The 22,478-nt window shown below is 52.3% G+C and overlaps 1 long non-coding RNA gene across 1 annotated transcript; it reads left to right on the forward strand.

Moving 5' to 3' along the window:
• Nucleotides 1-10,842: 10,842 nt before the first annotated feature.
• On the forward strand, nucleotides 10,843-15,150 carry LOC136579794 (uncharacterized). The gene is made up of 3 exons (XR_010786924.1): nucleotides 10,843-10,891; nucleotides 13,562-13,636; nucleotides 14,616-15,150. It is a non-coding gene; the product is annotated as an uncharacterized lncRNA (long non-coding RNA).
• The last annotated feature ends 7,328 nt before the right edge of the window (nucleotides 15,151-22,478 follow it).

Here is a 22,478-nt window from a genome sequence, read left to right on the forward strand (position 1 = left end):
CGCCCCTTTCGGGTAGGACAAGTGATGAATGAGCCTGAACTTATTTGGCTCTTTTTTAGGAACTACTCCAAGCGGAGAAACTACAAACTCCGTAACCGGAGGGGAGCTAAACGGCCCCGCCATCCTTCCTAACTGAACCTCCTTACGCAATTTCTCTGTTACCACCGCCGAATACCGGAGCGCCGACGGTAAATTTTTTGTAGTAACAGGAATCCTATGAACTGGGGCGGGAATTTTAAAACCATCCCTAAAACCTACTAATAATAAAATGGCCTTCTCTCGGTCGGGGTACCTATTTAGAAACGGCACCATCTTTGCCAGTTTCACTGGTGTCATCCCTTTTTCCAGCTGCCCCGAAAAACTTTCCTTTTCCCTTCTTAAAGCACTTCGCTGCTCCGTGTGATGTAGCGTTACACACGGAGCAAACGTGCTTGAACCTGCAGCTATTTCCGAATTTGCATTGGCCGTCGTTAAACTGCCAACACAATCCGAGCCTATGACTCCCCGACTGTCCACCCTGACTTCCTCCCTGGGAACCGCTGGCCGAGCTACTCGTCCCGGCCCCTCCCTGAAAGGGCTGCCCGAACCTAACTGGGGCCATTACCCTCAACCACAGCCCTATGTCTTTCTGATCCCACCGAATAGACGGTCGGATCGCTTTTCTTTGACGAAACTGCTCGTCATATCTAAGCCACGTCTGGCCCCCATACACCCTGTACGCCTCACCTATCGCGTCGAGGTAACAAAAGAGGCCGGAGCAATTCTCCGGCGCCTTTTCACCTATAACGCTAGCCAGAATAGCGAAAGCTTGCATCCAATTAGAGAAAGTCTGTGGAATCAGTCGCCACCGACGTTTCTCTTCCTCCTCCTTCTTGTATTCCGTCCTTTTCCCTTTATCCAAATTAAATTTTTCTAAAGGGAGAAGGGAAAAGATCTCGACGTACTCGTCGCGCCAGATCTTTTCTCTGACCTCCTTTTTCAAGTGCGCACCTAGGGGGCCCTCAAAGCAAACATATACCTCCCCCTTCGCTCTGTCATCAAGGCGAATCCTGTCCCCTTCCTTTTCTGTCTGAACGCCTACCGTAACAGGAGCTGTTTGCTGCCCCACCGACGATCCCGTCCCAACTCCCCCCGTGTCGCTATCGCGACCACTCACCGCATTGGACGGTAAAGTCCAGGCGGATACCGGCGACGGCCCTGGCCCCGACTGTTGCTTGCGCAAAAGCTCCAATAATCCCCCTAACATTAACCCCAACTCGCTCGCTGCGCCCCGTGTGCCTACCGTCGCCTGCCCGCCCCCTGTGCGCCCCCCCACACTATCTGCCGCTTGCGCAACGCGGCTAACTGCGATATGTGTGTCCCCGTGTGTTCGCTCACCTGGCTGCGTAGGGGCTGTAGTCCCACCAGCCGCCGATCCTCCCTCCAGCGGATCCGAGTCCTCGTCAGACGGTGATCCGCGCTGGCACTCGAGGTCCTCATCTGGCTGCAGTCGCGCCACCGGAGTCGCAGCCGCTCCTCTGCTGCTCGAACTGGCTCCCACGGGCCGCGTGTCCTGTAGGACTGAAAGAAAACTGTGAGGCTGCTCGCCGACCACCACCTCTCCCGGCGAGCGGCCCCACGCTGCTCCAGCTCTCTCCGCCGACGGTCCGGTGCCAGGCCCCGCCCCCCTGGCGGCACGGGACCTGGCGCCAGACGCTGCACCGACCCGCCTGGTGAGATTCCTCCCGGGCCCGCGCTCCCCACCTGCTGAAATGGAAACTGGGAGCCGGCCCGGAGGGGCCCGTGAGGGACTCTCAATGCGGCGCCGACGCTGAGGGGTTAAATCAGGGCTCAGCCGCGCTGGGGCGCGAGCCCTCCGTGGCCTCGGCTCTCTCCTCTCCGCTGCCTGTGTTCCGCGCCTCCCCACCGCTGAGGCATTGCGGCCATGCACTGTCCCTGGGCTGCGTCCCGCTGCTGCTGCCGTCACACGGCTCCCAGCAGCAGCCGGGCTCCGTCCTCTTCCTCTGCCCGGCGCTGCAGCTGATAGAACGGGCGCCGCTTCTTCCGCTCCCGCAGCCTGTGCCGGACCCGCTCCCACGTGCTCCGGGCCAGGGGCCCCTGCATCCAGTAAGCTCACCAGCCAGTCTAAGCCCCGCTCCTCCACCGCTGCCCGGATCCTCTCCATGACGCCGTCCATACCGGTAAGTCGTCTTCTGGGCTCTTCCAGACGCTCCTCTTCGGGCTCTTCGGTGCTTCCAGCCGTCTTCACTCTTCTTTACTCACGATTTCTTCTCTCTTCTTCCTCGCTGTCTCCGTCTTCTTCTCTTCTGCTCCTTCTTCCTTCTGCTGCCGACTGAAACTCCTCCTCCTGCTTTTCCCGCACTTTCTAACTGCTCCCCCCTCCCTATTCTCACCCCCCCCACACCTCTGCACTACTGTTAACCCCTAGCCTCCCCGTTAACCCTGTCATGTGCTGCCTACATATATACGCCTGCGGCTAATATTCCGGCGCTTCTTTATTGGGGATTTTAAAAAATAGTGCAAAAGTACAGTTGATTTCCACATCCATGAATGACCTACAGCAGCAGAATGACATGAGAAGATAGAAGGACTCTTCAAGCTTTTGATGCACCTTACAGATGTGTGATGTGGGCGCTGCTTGCGATATGGCAGATGCCAAGTCGGTCGTCCAGTTCTGCTCGGAGACGTCCGGGCATATACTCTGTTACTGACTGCACTGCAGTGAGATGCCTTGCTATCAGGTTCTGTGGCATCGGGGTGAGATACACATCTGTAAGCAGTTCTACCTATTCCTGTGCTTCTAGTTGCTGCATGCCCATTCATGTAGGAAGAAATTGGCTTCACTTTTGCGCCTTTCTTTTTGAATCGCCTGTACTTCTCTCTTAGGATAGATCTTATTACTGGCAGATTGAATTCATTTACTGTTGATCTTCCAACCACGTCTGCTGGAAGTATGTTCAGAGCATCTACTACTTTTTTGGTACTATAATACTTTCTAACATTACTCCAAACTAATCTCAGCATGCAGAATAAATGAAGTGATAATATTATGCTCCGGTCGGCACGATTCCAGCGATACCAAGTTTATACAGTTTTTTTAATGTTTTGCTATTTTTGTACACTAAAAGATTTGCTTTTGTGCTGCCGCATTCCAAGAGCCATAACATTTTCATTTTTCCGTCAATGGAGCTTAATGAGGTCTTGTTTTCTGTGGAATGAGATTTACTTTTTATTTATTTCATTTTTGGGAACATATAACATTATGAATTATGATTTTTTTAATTCTATTTTTCTAGAGGCAACATTAACAAAATCTGTAATTTTGGCTTGTTTTCTTTTTTTTTTCTTCTTTTTAATGATTTTTCACCGTGTGGTAAGTAATATGTTAAATTAATAATGCGGGTCATTATAATTAAATCAATACTAAATGTATATAGTTATTTAATATCTTGCTATTTTTCACCCCTTTTTTTAATAAAAAAAAGTAAGGAATAGAGATGAGCGAGCATACTCGTCCGAGCTTGTTGCTTTAATTCGAGTATTAGGGTGTTCGAGATACTCGTTATTCGAGACGAGCACCACGCGGTACTCGAGTCAATTACATTTCCTTCCCTGAAATGTTTGCGCCATTTTCTGGCCAATAGACATGCAGGGAAGGCATTACAACTTCCTCCTGTGAGGTTCCAGCCCTATCCCACCCCCCTGCAGTGAGTGGCTGGCGAGATGAAGTGACCGCCGAGTATTTAAAGCTTTCCCGCCCGCGGCTCACCTCAGACACAGGCTGGCAGAGATTAGGGAGGGTGCTGCTGGTGCTATAGTTAGAGTGTTGGCGTCTTCAAGAACCCCAACGGTCCTTCTCAGGGCCACATCTGACCATGTGCATTACTGTTGTGGCTGCTGGGAGCAGTTTTGCTAATTTTGTTTTTGTATATCGGGCTCTGCAGACTATTGCGTTCTCAGTCTGCAGCCAATTATACAAAGTATAGGGGAAGTATTGGTGAGGCAGGGACAGTGGTAGTGTGGAATCCTGTCTAGAAGAACCCCAACGGTCCTTCTTAGGGCCACATCTTAGCATGTGCATTACTGTTGTGGCTGCTAGGAGCAGTTTTGCACCAATTTTTTTTTCCATCTTGGGCTCTGCAGACTATTGTGTTCTTAGTCTGCAGCCAATTATACAGAGTATAGGGGCAGTATTGATGGGCAGGGACAGTGCTACTGTAGAATCCTGTCAACAAGTACCCCAAAAAAGCACCTGTTTAGGGCTATCTGTGACCGTGTGCATTTAACTCCGTGGCTGCTGGCAGTTGTAGTACCTCACTATTGCACAGCTAGGCCTGCTTGCAGGCTTCTGTATTATTTTTTTCCTGGCTGCAGTTTGCGTTACATAAGCGCTGTCTCCCTCCAACTGCATGCCAATAATTCAAAAATTTTTTACACCGCTGTGTGTCTGCCATCAACTGCACGCACAGCGCACGGCAACAGCCCCAGATAGAGGGAAACTCAGATAGATGCTATATAGCCTGCATTGCATTTCCCAAAAATTAAAAAAAAAATATATATATACTTCTTACGGCTAGCTGTGACTCTCTGCATTTCACTGAGTGGCTGCTGTGAGGTCAGGTGTATCAGTATTGCATATTGCACAGCTAGGCCTACTTGCAGGCTTCTGTATTATTTTTTTCCTGGGTGCAGTTTGCGTTACATAAGCGCTGTTTCCCTCCAACTGCACGCCAATAATTCAAAAAATTTTTACACCGCTGTGTGTCTGCCGTCAACTGCACGCACAGCGGACGGCGACAGCCCCCGATAAAGGGAAACTTAGATAGACGCTATATAGGCTGCACTGCATTCCCCCCCCCCCCCCCCAAAAAAAATACTTCTTACGGCTAGCTGTGACTCTCTGCATTTCACTGCGTGGCTGCTGTGAGGTCAAGTGTATCAATATTGCATATTGCACAGCTAGGCCTGCTTGCAGGCTTCCGTATTATGTTTTTCCTGGCTGCAGTTTGCGTTACATAAGCGCTGTCTCCCTCCAACTGCACGCCAATAATTCAAAAAATGTTTACGCCGCTCTGTGTCTGCTCTATTCGTAATCCACCATGCTGAGGGGTAAGGGTAGGGCTAGAGGACGTGGACATGGACGCGGGCGAGGATGCGAATTTCCAAGTGAGGGTGTGGGCAAAGGCCAAGTTCCTGGTCCAGGTGAATTGCAGCCGGCTGCTGCGGGATTAGGAGAGAGGAAAGTTTCTGGGGTCCCCAGCTTCATATCACAATTTTTGGGTCCACGTCGTAGACCTTTATTATAAAATGAGCAGTGTGAGCAGGTCCTGTCATGGATGGCAGAAAGTGCATCCAGCAATGTCTCCAGCAACCTGTCTTCTACGCCGTCCACTGCTGCAACTCTGAATCCTCTCGCTGCTCCTCCTCCTTCCTCCCAGCCTCCTCACTCCATGAAAATGACACATTCTGATGACCAGGCAGACTCCCACGAACTGTTTTCAGGCCCCTGCGCTGATTGGGAAAAAATGGTTCCTCTCCCACCTGAGGAGTTGGTCGTGACCGATGCCCAACCTTTGGAAAGTTCCCGGGGTCCAGATGATGAATCTGGGGACTTCCGGCAACTGTCTCAAGAGCTTTCAGTGGGTGAGGAGGTCGATAATGAGACACAGTTGTCTATCAGTGAGGCAGTAGTAAGGGCAGTAAGTCCAAGGGAGGAGCGCACAGAGGATTCGGAGGAAGAGCCGCTGGACGATGAGGTGACCGACTCCACCTGGTTTGATAAGCCAACTGAGGACAGGTGTTCAGAGGGGGAGGCAAGTGCAGCAGCAGGACAGGTTGGCAGAGGCAGTGGGGTGGCCAGGGGTAGAGGCAGGGCCAGAGCGAAGAATCACCCAATTGTTTCCCAAAGCACCCCCTCACGTCAAGCCACTGTGCAGAGGCCAAGGTGCTCAAAGGTGTGGCAGTTTTTCACTGAGAGCGCGGACGACCAACGAACAGTGGTGTGCACCACCAGCATGCGCAAGCATATGATGACCAAGCACCCCAGAAGGTGGGACGAAGGCCGTTCACCGCCTCCGGGTTGCACCACTGCCTCTCCCCCTGTGCTCCAACCTGCCACTCAGATCCAACCCCCCTCTCAGGACTCAGGCACAAGCGTCTCCGGCCTGCACCCACACCCTCACCTCTGCTGTCCTGAGCCCCATCCAGCAATGTCTCTCAGCACAGCGTCCAGCTGTCGCTAGCACAAGCGTTGGAGCGAAAGCGCAAATACGCCATCACGCACTCGCACGCTCAAGCTTTAAACGTGCACATTGCCAAATTGATCAGCCTGGAGATGCTGCCGTACAGGCTTGTGGAAACGGAGGCTTTCAAAAGCATGATGGCGGCGGTTGCCCTGCGGTACTTGGTCCCCAGTCGCCACTATTTTTCACAGTGTGCTGTCCCAGCCCTGCACGACCACGTCTCCCGCAACATTGTACGCGTCCTCACCAACGCGGTGTGGGGGTATGGCTCGGTAGGCGTGCGGGTTCTTGATACAGAGATGGGTGCAGTCAAAAACAGGCATGACCTGTATCTTTATTTTCTTATATCAGCAACATAAACAGTCCAGCCTTCACTTCAGGCAAAATGGCAACATAAAAGTGCAGATTCAGCTATCAGGCCCTCCAGGCCTGATCAGGTCACACTTGGCAGGTGCAGCGCACACAGGGTTTCTCTCCCCAGCGGGTCACACAGGCTGCCAGGGCTCAGCAGCCATCTTAGCTCCCCCTGTGTCTCTGCCCCTGCTATTATTGTGCAGCCCTGGCTCAACCTCAGCCCCTGAGCTGATTGAGCTCGCACCACACCCTGGAGTGGAGGAGGTGGAATGGACAGCCCCACTATCAACCTGCCATCCATTCCAAAAAAACCCGGCCCGGATATTTTTAACCAACAGATTTCCAGCAACTACTTGCTGGAGACCACATTACATTCTGGGTTTCTTATGTCTCTGTGAGCGAGACATGACCCTCCTCCAGTCCCCTTATACATAATACCGGAACCGAGGGGCGACGTAGCGACCATCCAGCACTACACCCCTCAGTACCTCACAGCGGTTACTGGGAAGGTCAACTTAACAACGGACACGTGGAGAAGCACAGGCGGGCAGGGCCACTATATCTCCCTGACGGCACATTGGGTGAATTTAGTGGAGGCTGGGACCGAGTCAGAGCCTGGGACCGCTCACGTCCTACTCACCGCCAAAATAGCGGGCCCCAGCTCGGTGCAGGTATCTGCGGCGGTGTATGCCACCTCCACTAAACCTTCCCCCTCCTCCTATGCAACCTCTACCTCGCAATTAAGATGTGTCAGCAGCACATCGCCAGCAGTCAGCACAGCGGTGGGCAAGTGTCAGCAGGTCGTGCTGAAACTAATCAGCTTAGGAGAGAAGAGGCACACAGCCCACGAACTGTTGCATAGTCTGACAGAGCAGACCGACCACTGGCTTTCGCCGCTGAGCCTCCAACCGGGCATGGTCGTGTGTGACAATGGCCATAACCTGGTGGCGGCTCTGTAGCTCGGCAGCCTCACGCACGTTCCACGCCTGGCCCACATCTTTAAATTGGTGGTTCAGCGGTTTCTGAAAAACTACCCACACTTGTCAGACCTCTTTGGCAATGTGCGTCGGGTCAGCCTTTTGACTCTCATTCCCGAAGAGGAAAGGGGTTCGAGAGTGATACAATACCACAGGGCCCTGGTGGTCAAACTGATGGTAAACTTCCCATCTGACAGCGCTAGTGGCAGAAGGCGCAGTTCCGAGGGCCAAGTAGCAGAAGAGGCGCAGAGATCAGGCAGTATGTTCAGCGCAGGCAGGGGAACACTCTCCAAGGCCTTTGCCAGCTGTATGGCTCCCCAGCAAGACTGTGTCACCACTCCCCAGTCAAGGCTGAGTCGGAGGGAGCACTGTAAAAAGATGGTGAGGGAGTATGTAGCCGATCGTACCACCGTCCTCCGTGACGCCTCTGCTCCGTACAACTACTGGGTGTCAAAGCTGGACACGTGGCACGAACTCGCGCTGTATGCCCTTGAGGTGCTTGCCTGCCCTGCCGCTAGCGTCTTGTCAGAGAGGGTGTTTAGTGCAGCTGGGGGAATCATCACGGATAAGCGTACCCGCCTGACAACCGACAGTGCCGACAGGCTTACACTCATAAAGATGAACAAAGCCTGGATTTCCCCAGACTTCTCTTCTCCACCGGTGGAGAGCAGCGTTACCTAAACAATCTTTTTGCTGCAACCGCAGATAAAAGCATTCTTCTCTATCACGGGAAAAAAAGGGACATTTACCTTTGTCAATCTGTGTATGATATTAGTCCTCCTCCTCCTGCTCCTCCTCCTGAAACATCCTGTCATCACGCTGAACTGCCAATTTTTCTGCGGCCTAAGAGGCTCATATAACAATATTTCTACGTTTCTAACTAAAGCATTGAAACTTCAACATTAACCAATTCTTTTAACAGGGCTGCCTCCAGGCTCTGTTACAAATTAAGACACAGTAAGCTAAAATATTAATGGGTTTCACCTGCCCTCTCGGTTGAGCAAGTTTTCTGGGGTACATTTCTACTGTTGGTACAGCAATTTTTTGGGCCCTCGCCTACACTGTAATCCAAGAAATTTTTCTGGCCTTCGTCTACACTCATGGTACACCAATGTGTCAGGGGTTGGCCTACACTCTTGCTACAGAAATGTCACTTGGGTCTGCCTGCCTATACTTCTGCCACAGTAATGCTACAGGGGTCTGCCTATACTTCTGCGACAGAAATGTTACTTCGGTATGCGCTCCTGAAATGTTACTGGGCTCTGCCTACACTGCTGCTACTGAAATGTTACTGGGGTCTGTCTATACTGTTACTACTGAAATGTTACTGGGCTCTGCCTACACTGCTGCTACGGAAATATTACTGGGGTCAGTCTATACTGCTGCAACTGAAATGTTACTGAGGTCTGTCTATACTGTTACTACTGAAATGTTACTGGGCTCTGCCTACACTGCTGCTACTGAAATGTTACTGGAGTCTGTCTATACTGTTACTACTGAAATGTTACTGGGGTCTTTCTATACTGTTACTACTGAAATGTTACTGGGCTCTGCCTACACTGCTGCTACTGAAATGTTACTGGGGTCTGTCTATACAGTTACTACTGAAATGTTACCGGGCTCTGCCTACACTGCTGCTACTGAAATGTTACTGGGGTCTGTCTATACTGCTGCAAATGAAATGTTACTGGGGTCTGTCCATACTGTTACTACTGAAATGTTACTGGGGTCAGTCTATACTGCTGCAACTGAAATGTTACTAATACTGGGCTATGCCTATACTGCTGCTACGGAAATGTTACAGGGGTCTGTCATACTGTTACTACTGAAATGTTACTGGGGTCTCCCTAGACTTCTGCAACATAACTGTTAGTGGGATCAGCTTATACCTTTGCAACAGCAATATTACAGGAGTCTGTGCATAGTATGGGTGCACTACGTTTTCCCATCGCGGTGTTCTACGTATCTGGCCATAACAACAAAAACAAAAAACCCCGACTGACTAGGGCATGGAGTGTGGGCCGAAGCCGAAGCCATTTTATCTCACTTTACCGCAGCTATCCGGGGCACTGCATTGGGACAAACAAGAGGAGCGAAAAAGCGCTAAAGGTCTGCCGGAGCCGGAAGCCCGCAGGGCGGTAGGAGGAAGGCAGCATGATAGGGTTAACGGGGAGGAGGGGGGTTAATTAGAGGAGAGGATGCCGGGAGGGGGCGGAGCTTAGGAAGAGGGGGTTAAATAGAGGGGTTAGCGCAGGGAAAGGCCATTACAGCGTCCAGAAGAAGAGGAAGAAAGAAGCTGAAGTTAGAAGAGCCAGCGGACCGAAGACCCCAGCGGACCGAAGACCCCAGCGGACCGAAGACCCCAGCGGACCGAAGAGCCCAGCAGTCCCAAAGAGCCCAGCAGACCTGAGGTGCCCGGCGGAGCTGAAGAGCGCGGCAGACGGCAGGGAGACTGAAGACCGGAGACCCGAGGTGCCGAAAAAGAAGCAGCGGAGGCAGTCCCAAAGAAGAAGAAAAGAAAAAGAAGAGCCCGAAGACCAGCCACTTACCGGGAGAAGATGGAGGCGATCCTCGAGAAGATCCGGGCGGAGGCAGAAGAAAGGGGGCTGGACTGGCTTGTCCAGCTCTCCGGTGAAGCCCTGGGAGCAGCGGCGGTATCCACGGCAGCGGCGGCAGAAGCAGGAGCAGCGGGAGCTCGAGCGGAGGCGGCGGGAGGTGCAGAGGCGGCTGCAGAGGTCCGGAGTTGGAGGACAGGTGCGGGGCCGGCGGCGGCAGCACCAGCGGGGCTGGCAAAAGAGCGGCCGCGGAGGGCGCGTGCACCAGAGAGACTGAGCCCCGAGCACGCTCCCTCACGCAGGCAGAGGCTGCGGAGTGCCTCTCCGGCCCCCCCCCGTAGTAGGCTCCCCCCGGCAACACCAACAGGCAGGGGGAGCAGGGCGGGGAGGACTCCCGCCAAAAGACGAGGTGCGGCGGGCAGCGGGAGGCCCCGTGCTGAGAGGGGGGCGGGGCCAAGCGCTGCACGGAAAGCAAAGAGCCTGGAAGGGGTCGGGGGCTGCTCACCCGGAGGTGCATCGGAGGGGGAGCAGCCCTGCAACAGTTCAAGTGACGGGCGGCCCGCGGTTTCTCGGGGCCCGGCGGCGGAGTCATCCGGAAGGCGTGCGACGGCGACAGAGGTGGCCTATGTTTCTTCGGCACCAAGAAGATTGGAGGCGGTTGCGGTCCCAGCAGAGCGGTCACAGCCCGGCGTTAGCAGAGTCCAGGAGGATCAGCGGCAAGACTGGTCGGCGGCTGGTGGGTCCACAGCCCCTACGCAGCCAGGTGAGTCATGCTCTATGTCTGGTGTGTCCAGCAATGTTAGCCGCGTGGCGCATGCGGGGTCTAGTAGTGGGGTATTTGCGGGGGGTAGCGCTGCATTAACTAACGCGCTAGGGGTAGGCGGCGAAGCAGGTGCATTGCTGGGGGTGGTATTAGAATTGCTGAGGAGGCAGGGGGTAGGTTACGCTCCGTCGCCTGTCACAGCATGGAACTCACCATGCAGTGCGTCGTCCAGCATTAGGGACGGACCGGGAGGACCGTTTGCTGGTGGGACTGGGGTAGGACAGGCGGTTGGGGTGTTACAATCTGCCCCGCTGGTAGGACAGATGTCCACGAGCGGGTTACAGACGGGGGCACAATCCACTGGGGAAATCTCTCAAGTGGGGGGTGCAGCAGGTACGTTGGAGTCAGGGGGATCGGCCGGGGTGGCAGTAGCGGTCCAGACAGAAAAGGACGGGGAGGGGGTGCGGCTAGACGATAAGGCAAAAGGCGAGGTCTACGTCTGCTTTGAGGGCCCGTTGGGGGCCCACCTAAAAAAAGAGGTGAGGGAAAAGATTTGGAGGGACGAATATGTCGAGATATTCTCCCTCCTACCCTTGGAAAAATTTAATTTAGACAAGGGAAAGCGGACTGAGTTTAAAAAAGAGGAGGAGGAGAAGCGTAGGTGGCGCCTTATACCCCAGACGTTCGCGAACTGGCTGCAGGCGTTTGCCATTCTAGCGAGCGTAATCGGAGAAAAAGCGCCGGACAATTGCTCCGGCCTTTTCTGTTACATGGACTCCATTGGTGAGGCCTATCGAGTGTATGGGGGACAGACCTGGCTGCGCTATGATGAGCAGTTCAGGCAGCGTAAGGCAGTGCGCCCATCGATCAGATGGGATCACAAAGATATAGGTCTATGGTTGAGAGTAATGGCCCCCGCGCGGTTCGGTCAGCCCTTTCAGGGCAGTGCCGGGTCCTTCGGCTCGGCCTCTAGTTCAGCCGGGGGGCAGGGTGGTTCAGCAGGGGGGAGTAGGACCGGGTACTGCTGGCAGTATAACGAGGGTCAGTGCAAGTTCGGAGCAACATGCAAGTTCCGTCATGCCTGCTCTCACTGCGGCGCGGGGTCTCACGGGGCTGCCAGATGTTTCAAGAAAGGAAAGGGAAAAGGTCCAGGGGGTTTTGCGAAAAGGGATGACCCCAGTGATTCTGGAAGAGATGGCACCGTACCTAAGTAGGTACCCGGATAGAGAGAAGGCGGAGTTATTGTTTAAGGGTTTTAGGGATGGTTTTCACATCCCGCCTCCGGTTCATGGGGTCCCCTTTTCGTTAAAAAATTTACGTTCGGCGTTAGAATATCCGGAAGTGGTGACGGAGAAGCTAATGAAAGAGGTTAGGTTAGGGCGCATGGCGGGGCCGTTTGAAGAGCCACCCGTGCAAGACTTTGTGGTGTCACCTTTGGGAGTGGTACCGAAGAAGGAGCCGAATAAATTTCGGCTTATTCACCACTTATCGTACCCAAGGGGGGCGTCTGTAAACGACGGAATAGACCCCGAGCTATGCTCGGTGGTGTATACATCGTTTGATGCGGCGCTTCATTGGGTTCGGAACTATGGAAGGGGGGCATTGATGGCAAAGGCTGACATAGAGTCAGCCTTTCGCTTGCTGCCAGTAACACAAGAAAGTGTGAGGTTGTTGGGGTGTTTTTGGGCAGGGAGTTATTTTGCGGATCGTTGTTTGCCCATGGGATGCTCAATCTCATGTGCATACTTCGAAGCGTTTAGTTCGTTTTTAGAGTGGGTGGTGAAGGACACGGCGGCAGTGCAGTCGGTCATTCATTACCTGGATGATTTTCTGTGCGTAGGGCCCGGGGGTTCGCCAGTTTGTGCGAACTTACTGGGAACCTTGCAATGGGTGGCCAAACGGTTCGGGGTGCCTCTGGCACCGGAAAAGACGGAGGGGCCCACAACTTGTTTAAGTTTTTTGGGCATCACCATTGACTCTGAGGCAATGGAGTGCCGATTACCAGAAGAAAAATTAAGAAACTTGCAGGAGGAATTAGGTGCGGCGCGGGTGGCGAAGAAAATCACGCTCAAAGGGCTGCAGTCACTGCTGGGCAAGCTGAATTTTGCCTGCAGGATCATGCCCATGGGCCGGGTTTTCAGTAGACGGTTGGCGGCGGCAACAGCAGGGATTCGGGCCCCTCATCACTTTATCCGTTTGGGAGTTAGTCACAAGGCGGACCTGGCAGTTTGGTCCGCCTTTTTAGAGAAGTACAATGGCAGGTCGGTAATTATGGGGGAGGTCAGTAGCAACGTGGACTGGGAGCTCTATACAGATGCAGCAGGGAGCGCAGGCTTTGGGGCCTATTTTCAAGGTAGATGGTGTGCGGGGGAATGGCCGGAGCAGTGGAAGCAAGAAGGCTTAGTTCGGAACTTAGTACTATTGGAATTATTTCCAATAGTAGTGGCTATCACACTGTGGGGTAACCACTTTCGTGATAGAAAAGTAAGATTCCACTGCGACAACATGGGGGTGGTGCAGGTGATTAACAACCTCTCTGCATCATCCCCCCCGGTGGTTAACCTGCTGCGTCAGTTGGTGCTAGAGGCCTTGTCATTAAACATGTGGGTAGTAGCGGTACACGTTCCAGGTGTCGAGAACTCAATTGCGGATGCTCTCTCTCGCTTTCAGTGGGAGCGGTTCCGGACACTGGCGCCGGGTGCGGAGAAGGAGGGGAGGAAGTGCCCGTCTCGAATCTGGAACGTGGTAAGCGAGCAGTGGGGGGCCTGATAGAACGGTCACTGGCTCGGCGGACTAGGGCAGCATATTGCGCAGTGTGGAGCGAGTGGGAAGAATGGTTGAGGCAGCATGGAGGGGAGCGTTCAGAGGAGGATAGAGTGGGCTTGCTGTTGAGTTGGTTGGGAGAGAGTGCAGATTTGGGTCGGTCAGTGGCAAAAGTGAACCAGTTTATAGCGGGGGTGGCTTTTGGGTTTAAAATACGGGGGGTGGAGGACGCGACAAAAAATTTTTTGGTAAAACAGGCGCTGAAGGGTCTGAGGAGAGGGAAGGGGAGACAGGACACTAGGCGACCGGTATCATTTGATGTTTTGGAGAAATTAGGGGAGGCGGTTGATGTTGTTTGCGGAAAAGAGTTCGAGCGGCGGTTGTTTAGGGCGGCTTTTTCATTTGCATTTTTCGGGGCCCTACGGGTAAGCGAATTGGTGTCACCTAGCAAGACCGTGGGGGGCGGCCTGCAGGCGGAGGATGTGCGGTTGGTAGACGGGAGGTTGGACTTGCTTATCCGTCGGTCCAAGACGGATCAGCAAGGACGGGGGCAGGTGATCCGGCTGGGTGAGGTGCCGGGGGCCAGTATGTGCCCTCTGAGTGCCTGGGAGCAGTATAGCAAAGGGTTAAATTTTCGCACGGGCCCTTTTTTGCGGCACGAGACCGGGGAATTTTTGTCGCGTTTTCAGTTTATAGCGGTGTTCAAGAAGGCCTTAGAGGTGGCGGGTTTTAATAATACACAGTTCGGGTCTCACTCATTTCGGGTGGGGGCGGCGACGGAAGCGTCAGTAAGAGGTATGGGGGAGGAGGCAGTGAAGAGGATAGGTCGGTGGGAGTCAGGGCGTTTTAAATCATACGTGCGACCCCACCTGCTTTAAATTCAAGGCGGGGTCGTCTGGAGGGTGGGGGGGGGTCATAATGGCGGTTTGCTAATATAGTATTGTTGCTGTTTATTTTACAGATGGTCGTCCAGCATTAGTTTGGATCTTGGGAGACTCCTATGTTTTTTGGGGAGCAGAGAGAGCGGGGGTACGGCCGAATGGGAGGCAGCTACGGTTTCAGAAGAGTGAGGCGATAGTGAGATGGATGGGGATTAGAGGGATGACTTGGGGCAGCGTATTGGAGGAAGTTGAAAGGCGGGTTAGGTGGGATAGGGCGCTGGAGGTTTTGGTCATACACGTGGGAGGAAACGATTTGGGAAAAAGGAGGTTTAGGGACCTGTCAAGGGACATAAGGTATGACTGTCTTAGACTGCAAGCGTCATACCCGGGGACGGTCGTAGTGTGGTCCGAAATCGTGCCTAGGAAAGTTTGGAGGGGGGCGCAGTCGGAGAAGGGCCTGAACAGAGCAAGAGTGAAGCTCAACAGGGAAGTGTCGCGGTTCCTGGGCAGCAAAGGGGGGGTAGCAGCGCGACATATAGACCTGGAGAAAGGGGTCGGCAATTACTGGAGGTCAGACGGCGTCCACTTAAATGACATCGGCATTGACCTATGGACGGAAGGAGTACAGGAGGGAATTGAGCGGGCGCTATTGGTGTGGGGGGCGGCGCAGGCTCAAGGTGGTCGAGCCTCACTTGCTGTGGCAGGGGAGGGGGAGGGGCCCTTGGAGCCCGTGTAGAAGGTTAGTGGGGGAAGGCAGGGGCTACATAGCCCCTTCCCCCCTTTTTTGTATTTGGTCAATCGTGGCCTGTCGCCTCCTGGGTTACAGGGCGGAGCCCTGATAGTCGGTGGGAGAGGCTAGCCAGGGGTGGCTAGCCGGCCTCGGGGTCGGGAAGAAACGGCGGCCGGAGGTTAATGGGGAGTTTGCTTGGGCTCCCGAGTCTGCCACCGGCGGCGGGAGGAAGAAGGTTTTGGAAATAGCGTCGCCTGAGCCAGCCAAGTTGCGGCTGGTGACCGGGACAGCTATTTCCTTTGTTGGTTTGAGGCGACAGGATATTTTTAGAAGTAGGAGGGGCTCCAAGGTCCTCTTCGCAGGTTTTCCATTAGGGAATGTTTATAATGGTTAGGAGGTTATAATGGTGTATGATATATTTGAAAGGAAATGCGTTTAAAAATTTTATGTTAATGTTGTTTGTTTTAATAAATTGGCTGCTGTGGCCAAATTTTATCCAACAGATGGTGTCGGTGGTCTGTTCGGGTAATGGTAGGTGGGGAGGGGGATTTAAAGGGGTAGGTCATAGCAGCATACGACTCCGTTATACCCGGGTCAAGGTCTGCCGGAGCCGGAAGCCCGCAGGGCGGTAGGAGGAAGGCAGCATGATAGGGTTAACGGGGAGGAGGGGGGTTAATTAGAGGAGAGGATGCCGGGAGGGGGCGGAGCTTAGGAAGAGGGGGTTAAATAGAGGGGTTAGCGCAGGGAAAGGCCATTACAGCGTCCAGAAGAAGAGGAAGAAAGAAGCTGAAGTTAGAAGAGTCCCGCCCGCCCGCCCTAGATGAAACCCAGGGGGGGAGAGGGGTGGGATCACGGGAAAGGGCTTTCGTCATAGCAGCAGGGGAGGGGGAGGGGCCCTTGGAGCCCGTGTAGAAGGTTAGTGGGGGAAGGCAGGGGCTACATAGCCCCTTCCCCCCTTTTTTGTATTTGGTCAATCGTGGCCTGTCGCCTCCTGGGTTACAGGGCGGAGCCCTGATAGTCGGTGGGAGAGGCTAGCCAGGGGTGGCTAGCCGGCCTCGGGGTCGGGAAGAAACGGCGGCCGGAGGTTAATGGGGAGTTTGCTTGGGCTCCCGAGTCTGCCACCGGCGGCGGGAGGAAGAAGGTTTTGGAAATAGCGTCGCCTGAGCCAGCCAAGTTGCGGCTGGTGACCGGGACAGCTATTTCCTTTGTTGGTTTGAGGCGACAGGATATTTTTAGAAGTAGGAGGGGCTCCAAGGTCCTCTTCGCAGGTTTTCCATTAGGGAATGTTTATAATGGTTAGGAGGTTATAATGGTGTATGATATATTTGAAAGGAAATGCGTTTAAAAATTTTATGTTAATGTTGTTTGTTTTAATAAATTGGCTGCTGTGGCCAAATTTTATCCAACAGATGGTGTCGGTGGTCTGTTCGAATAATGGTAGGTGGGGAGGGGGATTTAAAGGGGTAGGTCATAGCAGCATACGACTCCGTTATACCCGGGTCATGAGATGTTCACAGGTACGCTAGCATTGGAGTCCTTTCTAGGCTCGCGATTGCTGAGGTTTTGTGCAGAGGCCTATGTCTTGGGTGCAGTGAAAGTCCGCTTCCTGCCTACGACTGCTGAAGCTGTATGCCGAGGCCTATGTGCCGTGGGAACTGCAACTCCGCCAGGTTGGGGCTGTGCAACTTTTTCCAGACTAATCCAGTCATTGTAGCGGGAAAAGAAAACGTAACTGATTTACTTTGCCAGCTTGGCCTTTCTGCAGGCAAGAGTATAATTTTTTCGGCCTACAGTGTGCGTTACAGTACGGCTGTCAGCCTCCAAGTGCAGGCCAATAACCGCCTAATTTTTAACAACGCTCAGTGTCTGCTGTATTTGAAATACACCATGCTGAGGGGTAGGGGGGAGGCCTAGAGGATGCGGCCGTGGGCGAGGACGCGGAGGTCTAAGTGAGGGTGTGGGTACAGGCCGAGTTCCTGGTCCTGGGGAATCGCAGCCGACTGCTGCGGGATTAGGAGAGAGGAAAGTTTTTGGGGTCCCCAGCTTCATATCACACTTTTGTTCTGTGGCTTCACTGTTGTCCATTGGCTTTTATTTGCATCTGAAGGTTTGATTTTGCCCATGGAGGCAAAATCCACGGTGGAGGCGCGGAACCCAGCCTGAACCTGGCTCGCTAACGTGGTTCTCACACAGACTATAGCGGGTCCTGGTCATGCTATCTTGGCCTTGTAATGCCACCTCCTGTAAACCCTCCCCCTCATCCTCCTCCAACAATGAAAACATTCTTGGCAAATGGTTAAGCTTTGGTCCCTCTTGCGGCAGTCACCTAAACCGGCACAATAGGAATGCACCCCCCTTACCTGTCCCTCTTAATCCTGGCCACAGTTCCAAAAACCAAATAAATACAACTGGGGTGCTATTCGATTATCCCTAGCTGAAGCATTCAGCCGACCGGTAGAGCAATTGCGGCTTCCATCTTGTTGGTGCAGATAATAATTACATAGTGTTGTGTTATGCTGAGGTAGGAATAGAGCCGACTACAGAACACAGCATCCCTGCAGGGCTGGGGACAGAGTAGCAGCATGCACATATCCTTGGTGGATGTAGGCCAGCTGAGAGCCACATACTCCCGGACTGATTTTGGACTGATTGATGAGGCCTTTACTTGAGATCATCTTTGGTAATTCCTGACAAAGATGAGTGGTATAGCCAGAAACTTGCATTGCTAACACTTTGCAATGGTCAACAGAAAACATATGAATGAAGCCTTTCCATATTTCTGATTGAGATGAGGAGGAGTGCCGACTTTTAGTTCCTAGAATATGCTTTTCATTGCTATAAAATGCCCCTCTTGTCTCAGAAAATACTAGCTTTTCCACATAGCTGTTGTCGCTTCCACTTTTGTTCTGTGGCTTTACTGTTGTCCATTGGCTTTTATTCGCATCTGAAGGTTTGATTTTGCCCATGGAGGCAAAATCCACGGTGGAGGCGCGGCACCCAGCCTGACCCTGGGCCCGCTAACGTGGTTCCCACACAGACTATAGCGGGTCCTGGTCATGCTGTCTTGGCCTTGTAATGCCACCTCCTCCTCCCGCTTGGGGTCAGGGGGTCCGCAATGCGTATCATGTATTTTCTCTCGTGTTACCACAGTTATCAGAGAAACTTCTTTGGGCCAAAAGAGAGGAGCGTAACTGCATTAACGTTACAGGGGTCTGCCTGTACTTCAGCTGCAGAAATGTTACAGGGGTCTGCCAATACCGCAGCTACATAAATGTTACTGGGGTCAGTCTATACTGCTGCAACTAAAATGTTACTGGGGTCTGTCTATACTGTTACTACAGAAATGTACCTAATACTGGGCTCTGCCTATACTGCTGCTACTGAAATGTTATTGGGGTCTGTCTATACTGTTACAAATGAAATGTTACTGGGCTCTGCCTATACTGCTGCTACTGAAATGTTACTGGGCTCTGACTATACTGCTGCTACGGAAATGTTACTGGGGTCTGTCTATACTGTAACTACAGAAATGTTCCTGGGGTCTACCTAGACTTCTGCAACATAACTGTTAGTGGGATCAGCTTATACCTTTGCTACAGGGGTCTGTGCATAGTATGGCTGCACTAAGTTTTCACATCGCGGCGTTCAACGTATCTGGCCCCCCCCCCAAAAAACAGTGTGACTGGGGCATGCAGTGTGGGCCGAAGCCCACCTGTATTTTATCTGACATTAGCTCTGCTATCCGGGGCACTGCAATGGGATGTATTAATGTACCGTTGGTGGGTTCCAGGGAGCCACCCGTGCACCCAGGCGGAGTTCCCATAGCGGAGAATTCCCATAGCCGAGTTGTACCTGCCTGTGACTATTAATAAAAAAAAACCAGTCTGACTGGGGCATGCAGTGTTGGCCAAAGCCCACCTGTATTTTATCAGATGTTAGCTCAGCTGTCCGGGGCACTGCAATGGGATTTATTTATGTACCGCCAATGGGTTCCAGGGAGCCACCCATGCTGTGGGTGCACACAGAATTCTCATAGTGGAGTTGTACCTGCCTGTGTCTATTTATAAAAAAAACCAGTCTGACTGGGGCATGCAGTGTGGGCCAAAGCCCACCTGTATTTTATCTGACGTTAGCTCAGCTGTCCGGGGCACTGCAATGGAATTTATTAATGTACCGTCGGTGGCTTCCTTGGACCCACCCATGCTGTGGGTCCACACAGACTTCCCTGAGCGGAGTTGTACCTGCCTGTGACTATTAATTTAAAAAACCCAGTCTGACTGGGGCATGCAGTGTGGGCCGAAGCCCACCTGTATTTTATCAGATGTTAGCTCAGCTGTCCGGGGCACTGCAATGTAATTTATTTATGTACCGCCAATGGGTTCCAGGGAGCCACCCATGCTGTGGGTGCACACAGAATTCCCATAGCGGAGTTGTACCTGCCTGTGACTATTAATTTAAAAAAACCCAGGCTGACTAGGGCATGCAGTGTTGGCCAAAGCCCACCTGTACTTTATGTCACATTAGCTTAGCTATCCGGGGGACTGCAATGGGATTTATTTATGTACCGTTGGTGGCTTCCTGGGACCCACCCATGCTGTGGGTCCACACAGACTTCCCAGAGCGGGGTTGTACCTGCCTGTGACTATGAAAAAAGGCCAGACTGACTAGGGCATGGAGTGTGGGCCGAAGCCAACCTGTATTTTATCTCACGTTACCTCAGCTATCCGGGGCACTGCATTGGGACAAACAAGAGGAGTGATACAGCGCTAATGAGACTTCACAGCTACGCTAGCATTGGAGTCCGCTGTAGGCCCACAATTGCTGATGGTTTGTGCAGAGGCCTATGTCCTGGGTGCAGTAAAAGTCTGCTTCCTGCCTACGATTGCTGAAGCTGGGGGCCGAGGCCTATTTCGTCAGTGCGGTGCAAGTCTGCCATGTTTGGCCGCTCAGATTTATTTATTGTTCATGTCTTGGGTTTCCTAGGACCCACCTATGCTGTTGGTGCACACTTAGTTCCCATCGCGGAGTTTGACCTGTCTGGCACAAAGACACTGACTGACTTGGGTAGGGGGCACAGTGCAGATGGCTTTCCCCTTGCGGTGTCGATTGAGCTATGTGACACCTAGACAGAATGAATACTGTGTGGGCACATTGATTCCCCATAGCTATGTAACTCATGCTCACGTTTGCAGCTCCTGACGGAGGTGGCACAGGATTGGATTTCTCATTGCTTCTGTACAGCATTGTGGGCTATCGCCCCGCCCCTTTTAAAGAGGGTCGCTACCTGGCCCTGCCAACCCTCTGCAGTGTGTGCCTCTGGTTCCTCCTCATGGCAGACACACTTATAAATAGACATGAGGGTGGTGTGGCTATGAGGCCAGCGTGTGGCATAAAGGCAGATGAAGGCTGTGCAGGGACACTTTTGTGTGCGCTGCGGACGCAGGGTCCTGAGGGGGGGGGGGCAGCATGTAACCCAGGAGAAGAGGCAGTGGTGTTTCCCGCAGGCAATGCTTGTGCTTGGTTGGAGGTAGTGTGGTGCTTAGCTAAGGTGTGCCTTGCTAATGTCCGAAGTAAAAATTGTTAGGGGGAAGGGCTCACTCTTGCCGCTATTGTGGCTTAATAGTGGGACCTGGTAACCTGAGATGCAGCCCTGCATGTTGCCCCTCGCCTGCCCTATCCGTATCTGTGTCGTTTCCATCACTTTCGTAGGTTTTGCAGATTTGCACAAATGAAAACCTTAGCGAGCATCGGCGATATACAAAAATGCTCGATTCGCCCATTGACTTCAATGGGGTTCGTTACTCGAAACGAACCCTCGAGCATAGCGGAACGTTCGACTTGAGCAACGAGCACCCGAGCATTTTGGTGCTCGCTCATCTCTAGTAATGAATCAAATAAAGGAAGCAAAGAAAGTGCAAAATAATGGGAAAGAAATGGTAGGATAGAGTCATTGGAGGAAGAGGTAAACCTGCAAAGCATAGTATTGCAGTATGAAACCAAAGAAAAGAAGGAGAATTTATGCTGATTTGTGGTTTTTTTTACTATTCAGTTACACAATTTTCCATGACAATTATTCGTGTTCTCCATCATGGTTGCCAAACTTTTTTTCCCTGGGATAATTTAACTAAAATTCAGGTTAGCCAAAACATTTTTTAACAAATTACAAAACCAAACATTATTGATATAGATTAATGTAGGTCAGATACTAATATGAATATTCGCAGCATTTACAGTGAACTGTAAGATTCTGATGACTACAATAACCTGCACAGCAAATCAGCGACAAAAACTCATCTGTTCTTAAATTCTCTTATTTTTACACACGGTTAGTGACGCTGTTCTTCATGTACGGTTTGTGTAGAGTTCTGTATATGTGGTCATAGTAATGTTGTCCAGCAGTACGGCTTATGCAAAGAATACTTGCAAACCATATCTGGGTAGACACATTATGGGTTACGCTGTCTTTTCACACCTAGTTTATGAGCCGTTATGTATAAATAGATTCATAGAAACCACATTGCACATATATTATGTGTATGTTAGGTAGAACATAGGGGACTCGTGGTCGGCTGAAAGCCACAAGAAAATGAGGTGAGTTGTGTATCCTCGTGACCACAGAGGTTACTGCTAAGTAGCAGCTTGAAACTCACGGTCAGCCTGAGCACCTAATGACCTTCAAGCTAAACCGGGGTAAATAAAACCAGATGATAACATTGTGTTATGTGTTTTGGAATCTAGCCACTCGATCCAAGCTGCTACTTATAATGTAATGCATTCTTTCATGTTTTGTGAGAATTAACCCAGCACAATTAGGCTGGATTCACACAGGCATATATCGGTCGCGTTTACGCTGCCCCTCTGATGCATTGGTTTACAATGCATCAATTCACATGGGTGTATTTCCGTGTCATAAAAGCACCCATCCGACCAAGATAGTGCGTTTCGGCCGGGTGCTTTTATGCCAGCGGCTGCATAAAATCCTATGGGAGCCTATGACAGCTGCCAGAGAAGGGAGGTGGGAGGAAGCTTAGCAGTGTGACTGCTAAACTCCCACGACCTTCCCTCCTCTTCTCCGCCCCTTGCTGGGTGTTTGTAATGGGAGGGGGCGGGATGACAGTGAGGCTAGTTGCTAAGCTCCCACTCCCCTCTCATTGCTAGCTGCGACAAGGGGGGGAGAGGGGGCAGGAGTTTAGCACACTAGCTCCCACCCTGT

The sequence above is a fragment of the Eleutherodactylus coqui genome, chromosome 10 (genome assembly GCF_035609145.1).
Source record: "Eleutherodactylus coqui strain aEleCoq1 chromosome 10, aEleCoq1.hap1, whole genome shotgun sequence".
In the NCBI taxonomy this organism is placed as follows: domain Eukaryota; kingdom Metazoa; phylum Chordata; class Amphibia; order Anura; family Eleutherodactylidae; genus Eleutherodactylus; species Eleutherodactylus coqui.